The sequence below is a fragment of the Rhinoraja longicauda genome, unplaced genomic scaffold (genome assembly GCF_053455715.1).
Source record: "Rhinoraja longicauda isolate Sanriku21f unplaced genomic scaffold, sRhiLon1.1 Scf000172, whole genome shotgun sequence".
NCBI lineage: Eukaryota > Metazoa > Chordata > Chondrichthyes > Rajiformes > Arhynchobatidae > Rhinoraja > Rhinoraja longicauda.
In genome coordinates this window covers 67,071-86,100 of record NW_027601390.1, presented here as the reverse complement: position 1 = coordinate 86,100, position 19,030 = coordinate 67,071, and the positions used below count along the sequence as shown (strand labels likewise).

Here is a 19,030-nt window from a genome sequence, read left to right as displayed (position 1 = left end):
CATTAATATACACTGTAAATAACTGGGGTCCCAGCACTGAGCCTCGCGGTACCCCACTAGTCACTGCCTGCTATTCCGAAAAGGACCCGTTAATTCCTACTCTTTGCTTCCTGTCCGCCAACCAATTTTCTATCCACCTCAACACTGAACCCTCAATACCGTGTGCTTTAAGTTTGTACACCAATCTCCTATGTGAGACCTTGTCGAAGGCCTTCTGAAAGTCCAGATATAACACATCGACTGGTTCTCCCTTATCCACTCTACTAGTTACATCCTCGAAAACCAGATATAAAATGCATATGAAAACAAAATAAAAGTCTTCTCTTCCGGTTAAAGCAACACCGACGTATGAGAGCATGTGTGTATATTCCCCCGAAGAATAAAAGCATAATACCGACTATCCTGCCCTTGAGATGCAAACGCCAACAGGTTATGGGCCCAGGAGGGATGGTGGAAGCCGATGGAACAGATTATGCTTCGACGGAGATGAAAAGAATTACGAATTATGGGAAACAAATTTTTAGGCCACCTGCGGCTACAAGGCTTAAAGTCAACAATTCTGAACGAGCTGGCTACCGGCGAAGAAGACGACGGGGAAGCCGAGAAAAACGAAAAAGCCTACGCCGAGCTGATACAAGTGCTAGACGACAAAAGTTCGTCGCTCATTATGAGAGAAGCGGCGGACGACGGGAGAAAAGCGTTGCAGCTACTGAGGAGCCATTACGCGGAAACAGGGAAGCAGCGAGTGATCGGCCGGCCTCTACACCGAGCTGACGTCGCTGAAAAAGGCCATAAACGAAAGTGTAACAAAATACATTATTCGTGCAGAAACGGCGATTACAGCACTAAGAAAAGCTGGAGAGGCTCTTAGTGACGGGCTGCTGATTGCCATGGTTCTGAAAGGCTTGCCAGAGACATTTAAGCCATTTGCCATCCACATAACACAGGGTGATGAGAAGACAACTTTTGGTGAGTTTAAGACCAAGTTGAGAAGCTACGAGAGCACAAGATTTAGCGGCCATATGAGTGACGACAACGTAATGAAAGCAAGAGGTTGGGTGAAAGAAAGGACTAAAGGCTCAGAGAAGACATTCACCTGCTACAACTGCGGTCAGACGGGACACAAAGCGTGGGAATGCAGCGGAGAGCGCAGCGGTAAAGAACAGAGACAGTGGTGCAGTTTTTGCAAGAGCCCCACTCATAAGGAGGCAAACTGCAGAAAGTAAAAGCGAGACAACGTGAAACAAGCATCCAACTCCAACGACCACACATTTGCATTCAAAATAAATGACTGCCAGGCAAGTGAAGAGACTCGTAAAGAGCTTATGGTCGACACGGGCGCAACGTCACACATAATCACAGACATTGAAAAGTTTAAGAACTTTGATGAGACTTTCCAGCCCGCCAAACACTTCATCGAGTTGGCTGACGGGACAAGGACGAGCGGTGTCGCACAGAGGAAAGGCGAAGCAGAGGTGTACCTGAGAGACAGCGAGGGCCGTCGTGTGAGGACGACGCTGAGAAAGGCGTTGTACATCCCATCATTCCCACAGGACATCTTCTCTGTCAAGGCAGCAACGACCACCGGAGCTTCAGTGATCTTTCGCCAAGGCAGCAACGAGCTCATCCACAAGAACGGTACCAAGTTCGACATTAAGGAGTACGACAGACTATACTATCTAAACACTGTAAGTCATAAAACTAATGACGGATGTCACGGGTGTTATGATATTCAAACTTGGCACGAGATACTTGGTCACTGTAACTATGATGATGTATCACAGTTAGAGAGGGTAACAGAGGGCATGAAAATCAAAGGTAAAGTTGATAAGTCCAAACTCAACTGTGAGGTCTGTATAAAAGGCAAATTTGCACAGAGCAGGAACAGAGAGCCAGATGTAAGGGCTAAAGAAGCACTTGAGTTAGTGCATACTGATTTGGCTGGCTCTATAGAGCCAGAAGCAAAAGATGGATACAAATACATACAAACTTTCACAGATGACTACTCAGGAGAAGTGTTTGTTTACTTCTTGAAAACAAAACGTGACACTATAAAAGCTACAGAAAAGTTCATAGCGGACGCGGCCCCCTATGGAAAAATTAAGTGCATAAGATCTGATAATGGCACAGAGTTCACAGCAGCAGATTTCCAATCATTGCTCAGTAGAAATGCCATAAGGCATGAAACCTCCGCACCTTACTCCCCCCATCAAAGTGGGACAGCTGAGAGAAACTGGAGAACGCTATTTGAAATGGCAAGGTGCATGCTACTCGAGAGTAACCTACCGAAAGAATTGTGGACATTTGCTGTAATGACTGCTGCAGTAATCCGCAACAGATGCTACAACAAACGTGTTGGTCAGACTCCACACTACATGGTGACAGGCAGAAAGCCTAATCTTTCAAAAATGAAGAAGTTTGGATCAGTCTGTTTCTCATACAAACAAGTCAAAAAGAAGTTAGACTCAAGATGTGAAAAAGGGATTTTTGTAGGTTATGACAAAAACAGCCCTGCATACTTAGTCTACTACCGAGTTCTCAAAAACAGACTAGTGAAGTTCATAACAAAAAGTGTAACTGAATGCCAAACTCAGACAGATATGGAGATGAGTGATGATGACCATCCTGGGAAGAGATTAACATCCCCCAGACCAAACGCAGAGGTGACTGATCAGAGTCCAGAAGTGACACTGAAGTCACACACGGATACTATTGAGAGTGATAGCAACACTCAAACTGGACAGGGTGAAAATAGTCAGAGCACACGCTATCCTAAGAGAGAAAGGAAAAGCCCACAGTACTTACGAGACTATGAGTGTAAAGTAAAAGAGGATGACCAGATAAATGTAAATGTAGACTACTGCTACAGAGTGATGTATAATGTTCCACAAACCTTCAAAGAAGCTATGAGTTCATCAAAATCTGACATTTAGGCTAAAGCTATGAAGGAGGAAATCAAATCTCTCAAAGAAAATGACACATACACTCTAACCACAATACCACAGGGCAAAAAGGCAGTGGGGGGGAAGTGGGTGTTTGCAGTAAAAGAATCTTCAGATAAGACTGAGACATACAAAGCCAGGTATGTTGCAAAGGGGTATAGTCAAGTAGTAGGAATAGATTACAAGGAGACGTTTTCCCCAACAGCTAACATGACATCAGTGCACAGTCTGATGCAGCTAGCAGCTCAGTACGATTTGGAATTACACCAGATGGATGTGAAAACAGCTTATCTACATGCTCCAATTGATTGTGAGCTGTATATTGAACAACCTGAAGGATTTGAAGTGAAAACAGACACAGGTAAAAAGCTGGTCTGCAAATTTAACAAATCACTGTATGGACTGAAACAGTCAGGACGGAACTGGAACAAGATGCTGCATGATCATCTCAGTAAAAATAGTTTCGCACAAAATCCAGCAGATCACTGCGTGTACAGTAAAGAGACTGAAAATGAGAGAATAATTCTGATCATGTGGGTTGACGACCTAATTATTGCTGCCAGTGATAAAGAATATCTCAATGGTGTGAAAGAAATGCTAAGTGCAAAGTTTAATATGAAAGATCGTGGGAAACTTAGACATTTTCTAGGCATTGATTTTTCACAGACAGAGGGAGAAATAAAAATGAACCAAAAGAGGTACATAACAAAAATACTGGAGAAGTTTGGAATGTCTGACTGTAAAACAAGGTCAACTCCATGTGAACAGAAACAAAACTTTTATGATGATGATGAGCCTGTTAATCCAACACAATACAGGGAAGTGGTAGGCAGCTTGATATATGTGATGACATGTACAAGGCCTGATTTAAGCTGGATTGTCAGTAAACTGTCACAATATCTAGCAGAGCCTAAAGAACAACATAGGATAACTACCAAACATGTGTTGAGGTACTTAAAGGGTACTATAAACCAGGAGCTGTGTTACAAGAAAAGAGAGGAAAAACTCAAAACTTGTTGCATACAGTGACGCTGACTGGGCGGCAGATCAAAATGACAGGCGAAGCACAACAGGATATTGTTTTAGTTTGTCTGAAAATGGGCCTGTTATTTCATGGAAATCCAAGAAACAGCAGACAGTAGCCTTATCCACATGTGAAGCCGAATATATGGCAATGGCGGCTACTACACAAGAGAGCTTTTATCTTGTGCAGCTATTGAAAGGAATGGACAAAGATTGCCAGTACGAGCCAGTGAAAATCTTTGAGGACAATCAAGGTGCGATTGCATTATCAAAGAACCCAGTGAACCGACAAAGATGCAAACATATCGACATTAGGTATCATTTCATTCGGTCTGCACTCAGTGATAAGAAAGTAATCCTTGAGTATTGTCCAACAGCAGACATGGTTGCAGATATCTTAACTAAGCCTGCAACAAAGTTTAAAACTGAGAAATTCAGGGATTATATGTTTGGAGTGTAAAATCATAACAACATTTTTTTTTTTTGAAAGGTTGAACACTGTAAATGTGTAAAATGTGGTGATACAGAGAATGTAATCAGATTAAGTTATGTTGTATATGTTGTTAAATGTAATACACAGCATAAGAGCAAGTGGGGGTGTTGGATGTTAAACCGAAACTGTTTAGATGTGCTCTTATACTGACGTCACTACCGGTGTACCAGATATAAAATGCATATGAAAACAAAATAAAAGTCTTCTCTTCCGGTTAAAGCAACACCGATGTATGAGAGCATGTGTGTTTATTCGTCCGAAGAATAAAAGCATAATACCGACTATCCTGCCCTTGAGATGCAAACGCCAACACCATCTGGGTGTGGAGTTCAACTGTGTCGAGGTTCCAAACCCTTTAATACCTCTCGTCTTACTATATTAATGCGTTACAATATTTCTCACTCATTTGCATCAACCCTTCACCCTTATTTTGTAACGGTAGCGGCAAAGTATTCATTTGGAACCTTACCCAAATCCTCTGCCACTGCAGAATGGTCAATTTTTGGTTCCATCGGCCCTAAGTCTTTTCGTCAGTTGTTATCATCTTAATGTACTTGTAAAACACCCTTACTTTTCTATTAATGTTACAGCCAATATATTTTAATACCGTGCTTTCCTAACTTCTCTCAAATTTCACTCTAAAATGTTCTACATTCAATCAAGCTTTGTGCAGTTTTGGAATCTCAGTGTCTGACAGAAACTTCCCTCACTGGTCCTCTCACCCACTATAAACCATGCTACCCACTGAATGCCTCCTGCTTTGTTTTGGAACATGTTTAATCTCAACCCAATGAACTTCCTCCTTGACGGTCTACCATTGCTCTGATGTAGACTCAGTTTCTGATCAGTTTCCTGCCCATGTTTACACACTTGTATCTTAGCCCAGTCAATACCGCAGCAAGATTTTGCTCCTTCCCTACTATTTTATCTTTGTGCATTTAATGATGTTGGAAAGTCTTAGATTCCCACTCTCTCAGATGTTCCTCCCTTTCCCTCAGGCAGCTTCTTCCATGTCCCTCCTCTCGCCCCTCAAACACTTCTTGCACTCAGATCCTCCCCATCCCTTCTCCTTAAGCCCCTCTTCACTCAGATACTGCGCGTCAGTCCTCTTTACTCTCCCACTCAAAGCCTCCTTCCCCTCTCAGCCCAGTCCCATCCTGCCCCTCAGTCCCTCCTCCATTCCACTCTATTCAGACTCTCCTCACTTCCCTTCGGAACCTCCTGACCGATATCCCTCCCAACTCAGACCCTCCTCCCCTCGGTCCCTCACAGCTCAGTCCCTCCCTCCCTCCCTCCCTCTCTGCTCCACCCTCCGCCCGGCGATTGGACGCCGCCAACCGCCCGTGCACGCGCTCTCTCTCTCCCGCGCGCGGAGCCGGGAGCGCGTCGCCCTCGCGCGGTGAAGGTTGGAAAAGTAGCGCACGCGCAGAGCGGCCCCGCGGCCGGTTGGAAACACGGCGCCTGCGCAACGCGTCCCCGCTGCTTCCAACCGTCACCGCGCGAGGGCGACGTCCCGGCTCCGCGCGCGGGAGAGAGAGCGCGTGCGCGGGCGATTGGCGGCGTCTTGAGTTGTGAGGGATTTAGATGAAGAGGGTCTGAGTTGTGAGGGACCGAGGGGAGGAGGGACTGAGTTGTGAGGGACCGGGGGAGGAGGGACTGAGTTGTGAGGGACCGGGGGAGGAGGGACTGAGTTGTGAGGGACCGAGGGGAGGAGGGACTGAGTTGTGAGGGACCGGGGGAGGAGGGACTGAGTTGTGAGGGACCGGGGGAGGAGGGACTGAGTTGTGAGGGACCGGGGGAGGAGGGACTGAGTTGTGAGGGACCGGGGGAGGAGGGACTGAGTTGTGAGGGACCGGGGGAGGAGGGACTGAGTTGTGAGGGACCGAGGGGAGGAGGGACTGAGTTGTGAGGGACCGGGGGAGGAGGGACTGAGTTGAGTTCTGAGGGGAAGTGAGGAGAGTAAATGGAGAGGAAAGGAGGAGGGGCGGGGTAGACTGAGGGGAAGGAATGAGGCTTTGATGGGGAGAGGGGAGGGTCTCAGCCTGAGGGGGAGAGAGAGGGAGGGACTGTGTTGTGAGGGATTTAGAGGAGGCAGGTCAGACCTGTGAGAGGCTGAGGAGAAGTGGGTCTCAGTCGTGAGAAACCGAGGGGAGGAAGATCCGAGTTGTGAGGGGGGTCTGAGTTGTGAGGGGGGTCTGAGTTGTGAGGGGGGTCTGAGTTGTGAGGGGGGTCTGAGTTGTGAGGAGGGTCTGAGTTGTGAGGGGGTCTGAGTTGTGAGGGGGTCTGAGTTGTGAGGGGGTCTGAGTTGTGAGGGGGTCTGAGTTGTGAGGGGGTCTGAGTTGTGAGGGGGTCTGAGTTGTGAGGGGGGGTCTGAGTTGTGAGGGGGGGTCTGAGTTGTGAGGAGGGTCTGAGTTGTGAGGGGGTCTGAGTTGTGAGGAGGGTCTGAGTTGTGAGGGGGGTCTGAGTTGTGAGGGGGGGTCTGAGTTGTGAGGGGGGGTCTGAGTTGTGAGGGGGGGTCTGAGTTGTGAGGAGGGTCTGAGTTGTGAGGGGGTCTGAGTTGTGAGGGGGGTCTGAGTTGTGAGGGGGGTCTGAGTTGTGAGGGGGTCTGAGTTGTGAGGGGGTCTGAGTTGTGAGGGGGTCTGAGTTGTGAGGGGGTCTGAGTTGTGAGGGGGTCTGAGTTGTGAGGAGGGTCTGAGTTGTGAGGGGGGGTCTGAGTTGTGAGGAGGGTCTGAGTTGTGACGGCCCGCAGGAAGAGGTTCTAAGTTGTGAGGGGTTGAGGCAAGGAGGGTCTAAATTGAGAGGGACTGAGGAGAAGAGGGTCCGTGTGGGAGGGAGGAGGGTCTGAGTTGAGAGGTTCTGAAGGGAAGTGAATAGAGTAAATGGAGAGGAGTGGAGAAGGGAAGAGTCTGTGGGGAAGGAAGGGGGCTATGAGGGTAGATAGAAGACCTGTAGGGTAGATGTTGAGTGACGATGGCCCAAGGGAAAGGAAATGAGGATCTGAGTGAGAGAAGGTTCTGAGTTGTGAGGGACTGAGAGGACCGAGAGGAGAAGGGTCCGAATTGTGAGGAGGGTCCGAGCTGTGAGGAGGGTCTGGGCTGCGAGAATGAACTGAGCTGTGAGGATGGACTGAGTTGTGAGGAGGGTTTGAGCTGTGAGGTGTGTTTGAACTGTGAGGATGGACTGAGCTGTGAGAAAGGTTGGAACTGTGAGGGACCGAGGGGAGGAGCATCTAAGTTGTGAGGGATTGATGGGAGGAGAGACTGAGTTGAGATGTTCTTTGGGGAAACGAGGAGCATTTGAATTGGGAGGAAGAGGGGCTGAGGCGGGAAGCTATCTGAGTGGACGGAGGGAGGCTATGAGGGGCAAGAGGAGTGCAGATTTTGAGTGAGGAGAGCTTAAGGGGGAGGAGATGAGGATTTAGATGCGAGAATGGTCTGAGTGATGCTTGGGGGGATGGGAAAGGAGCTGGTAGGAAGGGAGGAACATCTGGGGGAAGGGGGGAAATCCAAAACTTGCCATCATTCTGGGTAAGGACAGAAATTTAAGGGAAGTGCTGAATTCAGCTGAGATATTTAATGGACTGAGAAACAATTGTGCATTAGTGGATAGGAAACTAAAAATGAATCCACGTCAGAGCAGAGGGAGACTGTTAAAGAGGAGCTTCAGGGTAAACATGTTTCCGAGAAAAAACAGGAGGCGCTTCATGGGTAACAAGGTGTACAGACAGTGAGAGAACCCAAAGAGAACACAACGTTTCTGCCAGACACTGAGAACTCAACGGTGCGGAAAGCCCAAAGGAATGTAGAACATGTTTGAGTGAAATTAGAGGGAAGTTAGGAAAACTTTTGTTCTCAGCGCCCCTCCGACAACACGGTTCTCCCTCATCTTCGCCCCTCCCACCGTGTAGTATTCCCTGCTCACTGCCCTCCCACAGAGCAGCATTCCCTCCTCACTGCCCCTCTCACAGAGCAGCATTCCCATCCACACTGCCCCTCCGACAGAGCAGCATTCCCTGCTCACTGCACGTCCCACAGAACAGTATTCCCTGCTTAATCACGCTCCCACCCGTGGCACAACGCTCCCTCCACACTACCCCTCCCAAGATGCGATGCTTTCTCGTCCTAACAGGTGACGCCATCAAAGTTGAGGTCACGGGGCCCCATTGTTGCGAAAAAAACACTTATTGAACCTACATTATAAAAGTAGTATTTATTTATTGCAAGTCACTTAACATACACAGATCAGCATGCGGCCCCTATGCTCGTGGGGCCCCGGGCAAGTGCCCATCAGGCCCATGCATTAAGACGGCCCTAACTGGGCCTGCTGGCCCTTCTGGTGGTTGGCCCGTTTCCTGAGGCAGGATGGGGGCGAGGCCAATTGCTCAGGCACGGCTCTTTGCTCGCTGGCTTTCCTGTCTCACAACCCATTCAGCCTGCGCTACCCAGCGGTGTCCGAAGCAAAGGAAGGCACAGTGTAGTGGCAGTATCTCGGCCTAGGCCAACCTCAAGCCGAACCCCACATCTTCGCTCGACCCCGAGGCTTCAGTTTCAACCGTGGCCCGCTGGGTAAGCTGGGCAGTCACCCCACCCTATATTCCCTCCTTGACCATCCCAGGCCCAGACATCTGATTCGGGTCTGTACATCTGCAAATCGGGTTTATCCACCCTGGCCGCTTACCGGGTGGACTCATCGCTGATTCACGTATCCCACCGGGGGTTGGGCCAGTGTGCGCTGGTGAACAAAAGCCTGAGGTTTTCCCCAGGTTCTATGCTGGGCACAGGGCATCATCCAGCTGCACGTCCACTGGGGACCCTGACAGGGCTGTGACGGTGCGGTGGGGGAATAGAAAAGGGTGGGCTTCTGTTACGCCATGTTGCGCGGAGAGGATGAAGATGAGGAGCAGGAGGAGGAAGGAGAAACCTTGCCCTGCGGCCTGATGAAACAGCACTTGGGACAGGCCTTGCCCCGACGCGGCGCGGAGCTTCAGTTGGGATCTGCCGGCGGGCGTGCCGGAAGGAGGCAGGGGTGGTGGAGGGGACGGGCACCGTGGAGACGGCCGGTGATTGGTGATTGGTGGTGGGGTCAAGAGACTGCTTTGGACTGGCTGGTCCTCGTTCGCTGTTGCTAGAGTTGGTGCTACTCAATGTACCCGACGATGCCCGTTTAACCTGCCCAGGCGCTTCACTATATACGCCCGTGTCTTGGCAACGTGACTCTGCCTTAATAGGTGACGCTTTGGGTCAAGATCCTTCTTCAGATTTCCTTTTCTATTCCTTTCCTCCAGAGATGCTGCCAGACTCACTGTTTCGTTATGCCTGGTTGCAGTGAAAAACACCTGCAATGGCAACACTGATTTCGCTACCCACGCAGTCAGCTGCATTGGAAGACCTGCACTCCACCCGAGCGACTGAGCTGTGGTAGAACTGATGTATATTTCAAACATTGCCTCAGAGATGCAGCGGGGAGCATTTAAGATTCCAAATTTTGAATGGGATTGGTAGAACCTCTCTGTAAAACGTTCCTGAGGTGGACTTAGTACACTGCCAATGCTGGATAAATACGTGGCTGAGGAACTGGTGCAAGGAGCAGGGATTCAAGTTTCTGGATCATTGGGACCTCTTCTGGGGGAAGTATGACCTGTACAAAAAGGACGGGTTGCATCTGAACCTGAGGGGAACCAATATCCTGGCGGGGAGATTTGCTAAGGTAATTGCGGAGATTTTAAACTAGTATGGTTGGGGGGAGGGACTCAAACATAGATAGCTAATACGCAGTGTGAGAGGCAGGAGGCAGAAAAGGGAAACACTCAGACCCAATATGTAGGAGAGAAAGAAGGGAAAAGAAATAAACTGAGAATAAGAAATGATGGGTCCCTTAAATGTGTATATTTTAATGCTAGGAGCATTGTAAGAAAGGTGGATGAGCTTAGAGCCTGGATTGACATCTGGAAGTATGATGTTGTGGCGATCAGTGAAACATGGTTGCAGGAGGGTTGCGATTGGCAATTAAATATTCCAGGATTTCATTGTTTCAGATGTGATAGAATCGGAGGGGCAAGAGGTGGGTGTGTGGCATTGCTTGTCAGGGAGGATATCACAGCAGTGCTTTGGCAGGACAGACTAGAAGGCTTGATTAGGGAGGCTGTTTGGGTGGAACTCAGAAATGAGAAAGGTTTAGCAACACTTATAGGGGTGTATTATAGACCGCCAAATAGGGAACGAGAATTGGAAGAGCAAATATGTAAGGAGATAGCAGATATTAGTAGTAAGCACAGAGTAGTGATTGTGGGTGATTTCAATTTTCCGTATATAGACTGGGAATCACATTCTGTTAAAGGGCTGGATGGTTTGGAGTTTGTAAAATGTGTGCAGGATAGTTTTTTGCAGCAATACGTAGAGGTGCCTACCAGAGAAGGGGCCGTGTTGGACCTCCTGTTCGGAAATGAGACGGGTCAGGTGACGGAGGTATGTGTTGAGGAGCACTTTGGGTCTAGTGATCACAATGCCATTAGTTTCAATATCATTATGGAGAAGGTCAAATCTGGACCAAGGGTTGAGATTTTGGATTGGAGAAAGGCTAATTTTGAGGAGATGAGAAAGGATTTAAAAGGAGTGAAATGGAACTTTTTGTTTTATGAAAAGGATATAATAGAGAAATGGAGGATATTTAAAGGTGAAATTTTGAGAGTACAGGGTCTTTATGTCCCTGTTCGGTGGAAAGGAAAGAATAATAATTTGAAAGAGCCTTGGTTTTCCAGGGAAATTGGACACTTGGTTCGGAAAAAGAGGGAGATATACAATAAATATAAGCGGCAGGGAATAAATAAGGTTCTTGAGGAATATAAAGAATGTAAAAGGAATCTTAAGAAGGAAATTAGAAAAGCGAAAAAAAGATATGAGGCTGCTTTGGCAAGTAATGTAAAAGTAAACCCCAAGGGGTTCTACAGATATGTCAATAGCAAAAGGATAGTGAGGGATAAAATTGGTCCATTAGAGAGTCAGAGTGGACTGCTATGTGATGAGCCGGAATAAATGGGGGAGATATTAAACAATTTCTTTTCTTCGGTATTCACCGAGGAGAAGGATATTGAATTATGTGAGGTAAGCGAAACAAGTAGAGTAGTGATGGAAATTATGAGGATTAAAGAAGAGGAGGTACGGACACTTTTGAAAAATATAAAAGTGGATAAGTCTCCAGGTCCTGATAGGATATTCCCTAGGACATTGAGGGAAGTTAGTGCAGAAATAGCAGGGGCCAAGACGGAAATATTTCAAACGCCATTAGAAACGGGGATGGTGCCGGAAGATTGGCGCATTGCGCATGTTGTGCCATGTTGTGCCTTTGTTTAAAAAAGGTTCTAAAAATAAACCTAGCAATTATAGACCTATTAGTTTGACGTCTGTGGTGGGAAAATTAATGGAAAATATACTTAGGGACAATATATATAATTATTTGGACAAACAAGGACTGATTAGAAACAGTCAACATGGATTTGTGCCTGGAAGGTCATGTTTGACTAATCTTCTTGAATTTTTTGAAGAGGTTACCAGGTAAATTGATAAGGGCAAGGCTGTGGATGTTGTCTATATGGACTTCAGTAAGGCATTTGACAAGGTTCCACATGGAAGGTTGATTAAGAAGGTTAAATCATTGGGTATTAATAGTGAGGTTGCAAGATGGATTCAACAATGGCTGAATGGGAGATACCAGAGGGTAATGGTTGACAATTGTATGTCAGGTTGGAGGCCAGTGTCTAGTGGAGTGCCCCAGGGATCTGTGTTGGGTCCACTGTTGTTTGTCATTTACATTAATGATCTGGATGATGGTGTGGCAAATTGGATTAGTAAATATGCAGATGATACTAAGATAGGTGGTGTAGTTAGTAATGAAGTAGAGTTTCAAAGTCTACAGAGACTTGGGCCTTTTGGAAGGGTGGGCTGAAAGATGGCAGATGGAGTTTAATGCTGATAAGTGTGAGGTGCTGCATTTTGGTAGGACAAATCAAAATAGGACGTACAGGGTAAATGGTAGGGAATTGAGGAATGCAGTGGAACAGAGGGATCTGGGAATAACTGTTCCCTGAAGGTGGAATCTCATGTGGATAGGGTGGTGAAGAAGGCATTTGGTATGCTTGCCTTTATAAATCAGAGCATCGAGTATAGAAGTTGGGATGTAATGTTAAAATTGTACAGGGCATTGGTGAGGCCGAATCTGGAGTATGGTGTGCAGTTCTGGTCGCCAAATTATAGGAAGGATGTCGACAAAATGGAGAGGGTACAGAGGAGATTTACTAGAATGTTGCCTGGGTTTCAGCACTTAGGCTACAGAGAGAGGTTGAACAGGTTGGGTCTTTATTCTTTGGAGCGTAGAAGGTTGAGGGGGGACGATAGAGGTTTTTAAAATTTTGAGAGGGACGGACAGAGTTGATGTGGGTAGGCTTTTCCCTTTGAGAGTGGGGAAGATTCCAACAAGGGGACATAGCTTCAGAATTGAGGGACAAAAGTTTAGGGGTAACATGAGGGGTAACTTCTTTACTCAGAGGGTGGTGGCTGTATGGAATGGGCTTCCGGTGGAAGTGGTGGAGGCTGGCTCGATTTTATTATTTAAGAGTAAATTGGATAGGTATATGGATAAGAGGGGATTAGAGGGTTATGGTCTGAGTGCAGGTAGATGAGACTAGGTCAGGGAGAGTGGTCGGCGTGGACTGGAAGGGCCGAACGGGCCTGTTTCCGTGCTGTAGTTGTTATATGGTTATATGGATCAAATGTCAATTGCGCTGAAATGCATTGGCACACAAACTGATTTAGATGCATTGAATGAACTACAGAAGCTGCATTGGAGGAAGAGAGCAAGGTATGACACAGCTGTTCTGGACTGGTGGCGACAGGACTAGCACTCTGGTGGGTCGTATTCAAGGCAAATTGTTTTAGATTCAGAGACATGCAGCACGGAAACAGGCTCTCGGGCTCAAATCGCCCATGCCTGTCAAGATGCCCCATCTACCTTCATTCTTTTTGCACATATTTGGCACATATCCCTCCAAACCTTTCCGATCCGTGTACCTGACCAAGTGTTTTTAAATGTTGTTATAGTACCATACACAACTACCTCTTTCAGCAGCTTGTTTTATATATCCACCCTCTGAATGAAAAACCTGTCCGTCAGATTCCGATCAAATCTTGCTTCTCTCACTTTAACCTATGGGTCTGTTTTTTTAAATTCCCTTACTCTGGATAAAAGACTGGGCTTTCACTCTATCATGATAGTATACAGCTCTACGAGATCCTCCCTTCTCCGCATCAAGGAATAGACAATAGACAATAGGTGCAGGAGGAGGCCATTCGGCCCTTCGAGCCAGCACCGCCATTCAATGTAATCATGGCAAATCATTCTCAATCAGTACCCCGTTCCTGCCTTCTCCCCATAACCCCTGACTCAGCTATCCTTACGAGCTCTATCCAGTTCTCTCTTGAATGCATTCAGAGAATTGGCCTCCACTGCCTTCTGAGGCAGAGAATTCCACAGACTCACAACTCTCTGACTGAAAAAGTTTTTCCTCATCTCAGTTCTAAATGGTCTACCCCCTATTCTTAAACTGTGGCCCCTTGTTCTGGACTCCCCCAACATTGGGAAAATGTTTCCTGCCTCTAACGTGTCCAACCCCTTAATAATCTTATACGGTTCGATAAGTTCTCCTCTCATCCTTCTAAATTCCAGTGCATACAAGTTAGTCGCTCAAGTCTTTCAACATATGACAGTCCTGCCATTCCGGGAATTACCCTAGTAAACCTACGCTGCACGCCCTCAATAGCAAGAATATCCTTCCTCAAATTTGGAGACCAAAACTGCACACAGTACTCCAGGTGCGGTCTCACTAGGGCCCTGTACAACTGCAGAAGGACCTCTTTGCTCCTATACTCAACTCCTCTTCTTATGTGGGACCTTGTCGAAGGCTTTCTGAAAGTCGAGGTACACCACATCCACTGACTCTCCCCTGTCAATTTTCCTAGTTAAAATCCTCAAAGAATTCCAGAAGATTAGTCAAGCATGATTTCCCCTTCGTAAATCCATGCTGACTCGGAACAATCCTGTTACTAATATCCAAATGCTCCGCAATTTCGTCTTTTATAATTGACTCCAGCATCTTCCCCACCACTGATGTCAGACTAACTGGGCAATAATTTCCCGTTTTTTCTCTCCCTCCTTTCTTAAAAAGAGGGACAACATTAGCTACCCTCCAATCCACAGGAACTGATCCTGAATCTATAGGAAAATGATCACCAATGCACCCACAATTTCTAGCGCCACCTCCTTAAGTACTCTGGGATGCAGACCATCAGGCCCTGGGGATTTATCAGCCTTCTGTCCCATCAGTCTACACAACACCATTTCCTGCCTAATGTCAATTTCCTTCAGTTCCTCTGTCACCCTAGGATCTCTGGCCACTAGAACATCTGGGAGATTGCTTGTATCTTCCTTAGTGAAGACAGATCCAAAGTACCGGTTCAACTCGTCTGCCATTTCCTTGTTCCCCATAATAAATTCCCCCGCTTCTGTCTTCAAGGGACCCACATTTGCCTTGACTACTTTTTCCTCTTTACATACGTAAAGAAGCTTTTACTATCCTCCTTTATACTATTGGCTAGTTTACCCTTGTACCTCATCTTTTCTCCCCGTATTGCCTTCTTAGTCATCTTCTGTTGCTCTTGACTCTGGCTTCCCACTCTTCTTTGCTTTGTTGTACTTCTTCTCTTTTATTTTTATGCTGTCCTTGCCTTCCCTTGTCAGCCACAGGTGCCTCTTACTCCCCTTGGAATCTTTCCTCCTCTTTGGGATAAATTGATCTTGCAACTTCTGCATTATTCCCAGGAATACCTGCCATTGCTGTTCCACCGTCTTCCCTGCTAGGGCCCCCTTCCAATCAATTCTGGCCAGCTCCTGCCTCATGCCTCTGTAATCTCCTTTGCTATACTGTAATACTGACACTTCCGATTTTCCCTTCTCACTCTCAATTCGTAGAGTAAAACTTATCATATTGTGATCACTGCCTCCTAATGGCTCTTTTACCTCGAGTCCCCTTATCAGATCAGGTTCATTACACAACACTAAATCCAGAATTGCCTTCTCCCTAGTAGGCTCCGGTACAAGCTGTTCTAAGAATCCTTCTCGGAGACACTCCACAAACTCTCTTTCCTGGAGTCCATTGCCAACCTGATTTTCCCAGTCTACCTGCATGTTGAAATCTCCCATAACCACCGTAGCATTACATTTGCGACATGCCAATTTTAGCTCCTGATTCAACTTGCACCCTATGTCGAGGCTACTATTTGGGGGCCTGTAGATAACTCCCATTAGGGTCTTTTTACCCTTACAATTCCTCATTTTTATCCATACTGATTCTACATCTCCTGATTCTATGTCACCCCTTGCAAGGGAGTGAATATCATTCCTCACCAACAGAGTGACCCCATCCCCTCTGCCCACCTGCCTGTCTTTTCCATACGTTGTGTACCCCTGAATATTCAGTTGCCAGCCCTGGTCCTCTTGTAGCCATGTCTCAGTGATTCCCACAACATCATACTTGCCAATGTCTAACTGAGCCTCAAGCTCATCCACTTTATTTCTTATACTTTGCGCATTTAAATACAATACTTTAATTTCAATATTCACCTCCCCTCTCGCACCGGTCACAATTGGCCCTGACCTTACTCTTATCCCTTCTAGAACATCCCTCCCCATGCATTCGAGAGTCCTTTACAATTTCTCCTGTATTCGCTTCCCCTTTAACTCCATCTTCATATTCCCAGTTTGTCAACCCCCCCCCCCCCCCCACCCCCACCCCACTGCTTAGTTTAAAGCCACACTTACAGCACTAGCAAACCTGCCTGCCAGAATGTTGGTCCCCCTGCTGTTAAGGTGTAACCCGTCCCTTTTGTACAGGTCACCCCTACGCCAGAAGAGATCCCAGTGATCTAGAAATCTAAATCCCTGCTCCCTGCACCAGCCCCTCAGCCATACATTCATATCCCCAATCTCTCTGTTCCTGCCCTCACCAGCACGAGGTACAGGTAGCAGTCCAGAGATAACCACCTTCAATGTCCTACTTCTCAGTCTTCTTCCTAACTCTCTATACTCACGTCGCAGTATCTCCTTCCTCGTCCTCCCGACGTCGTTCATGCCCACATGCACAACTACTTCCGGTTGATCGCCTTCCCTCGCTAGGATGTTCTGAAGCCTCGCAGTGATGTCTTGAACCCTGGCACCAGGGAGGCAACAGAGCATCCTCGAGTCCCGCCTGCCGCCACAGAATCTACTGTCCGTACCTCGGACAATGGAGTCACCCACTACTATGGCTCTTCCTGACTTCGGTCTCCCCGGTCGAGTTTCCTTGCCTGGGTTACATCTGCCAACACGTCCGCCGCTCGGACTGGAAGCGTCTTCTGCCCCGATAGTTCCCAAGAGGGTGTACCTGTTTGCAATAGGCACAGCCACCGGGGTCTCCTGTAATCCACGTTCGTTCCCCCTGAAAGGGTCTCCCACCTTCGCTCGACCTGGACCTTTGGCGTGACAGCCTCGCAGTAGGTCCTGTCCAAAACTCTCGCATTCCTGGCCAATATAGTCCTCGCCTACCCAACCTTTCCAGCCCTGGTAACATCCTTAGACATATTCTTCGCATCTTTCCAGATTAATGACATCCTTCCTAGGGTAAGGTAATTAAAATTGAAAACTGTACTCTAAAAGTGGTCTCAGCAACTGTAAAGGTGTCCCATCTTCGGTACTCAATACACTGACTAGTGAAGGTCAATGTACCAAAGACATTCTTTACCATCTTCTTTGCCTGTGACACAATTTTCAGAGAACTGTGCACCTGTACTCAATCGCTCTGCTCTATAAACCTCCACAGGGCCCGACCATTCACTGTGAAAGCCGTGCCATGGGTTGCTGGCAAAATGCAATGCATCGCACTTTTCTACATTCAACTCCATTAACCATTCCTCAGGCCACTTGTCCAGCTGATCAAGAGCCTGGGCACAGACACGCACACGGGCACAGACACTTACAAACGCACACACACGCACACATTGCACTGCGGGTCAGGATCGAACCCGGCATGCTGGAGTCATAAGTCTACCCACTGCCCCAATGTATTTAACTCAAAGTACTTGCCCATGTGTTCCAGTGGTCCCTGCACACTAGCACCATCCTACACACACTGGGGCCAATTTACAATTATTCCAATCCAATTAATTTACAAACGCATGTATAAGAAAATAACTGCAGATGCTGGTACAAATCGATTTATTCACAAAATGCTGGAGTAACTCAGCAGGTCAGGCAGCATCTCGGTGAATAACATACAAACGCAGATCTCTAGCACTGGAAGGCAATAAGTCTACGGCTGAGTCACTGTGCTGCACTGTATATAAACATGTCGAATTTGGGGTGGCACTACTCTAAATATAACCCCTCTCAACCCGTTTGATTCGACCCAGCCTACCCGGATATTGTGTAAATGGGATAATCCCCGTTTATTCCAGTTAATCCCAGATAATTCAATTGACTCCATTTACACCAAACGCTGCCGCGGCAAGGCCACCAGCATCATCAAGGGTCAGTCGCACCTCCGGTCACTCCCTTTTCTGCCCTCTGCCATAGGGCAAATGGTATAGAAGTATGAAAACGCACATCTGCAGATTCAGGCTCAGTTTCCACCCCACTGTTATCTTACCAACAACTGGGGAGTAGTCCTGAACTGCCATCTACCTCATCAGAGTCCCTCCGATTATCTTTGATCGGATTTTATTGGCTTTATCTTGCAATGAACGTTATTCACGTATTCCCCTTCGTCGTGTATCTTACACTTTGGATGGCTCGATTTTAAACACAAGCTTTTCACTGTACCTCACCACAAGTGACAATACAATAAACTGAACTGAACATATTGTCAGGGTCGAAACAGATCGCTGGCCTTAGAAGGCAGCTGCACCGCTGCGCCACCATGCCGCCCCTATTACTAGATACACTCCGACTATCTTTGATCGGACTTTACTGGCTTTATCTTGCACTAATCGTTATTCGCGTTATTCTCTTTATCGTGTACCTGTACACTGTGGGCGGCTAGATTGTCAATATTGTCCTTCCGCTGACTGGATAGCACGCAACAAAAAAGCTTGGCAGTGTACCTCGGTACACGTGACCATAAAACTAAACTGAAACCAAACTCATTTCGGGTGATCACAGCCGGGATTTAGGGAGGATCCCCTCCCATTTACAGTCTATTGTTTTAGAACCAGATGGGACAAAGCTCTGGCCGGGACCGGGTAGAATTGTGAAATCTGCCCATTATTGAGACATTGTCCACTTCTTTGCACTTTCCAGGAGATGGAGTGTTGGTGGCGGGAAACGGCTCTCTCGCTCAGACGCCGCGGGATGGACGCCGGGTTGGGTTGGAGCGCGTTGGGGAGGTCCTCTACTCTCCCAATTGACCTGCGCCCGGCTGGCGTGGGGTGGGACCTTAGTAACTTGTTACCCTAACTGGTCAGATCCCCTTTCACACCAAAAAGCCAGCCTC

General features: G+C 47.3%; 1 protein-coding gene and 1 pseudogene across 1 annotated transcript in view; one reads left to right on the top strand and one right to left on the bottom strand.

The window, feature by feature from the left end:
- Window positions 1-19,030, bottom strand: part of LOC144590385 (pancreatic secretory granule membrane major glycoprotein GP2-like) — a 33,892-nt gene that overhangs the window by 14,485 nt on the left and 377 nt on the right. The window lies entirely within an intron of this gene.
- Window positions 1,326-18,944, top strand: LOC144590382 (uncharacterized; annotated as a pseudogene).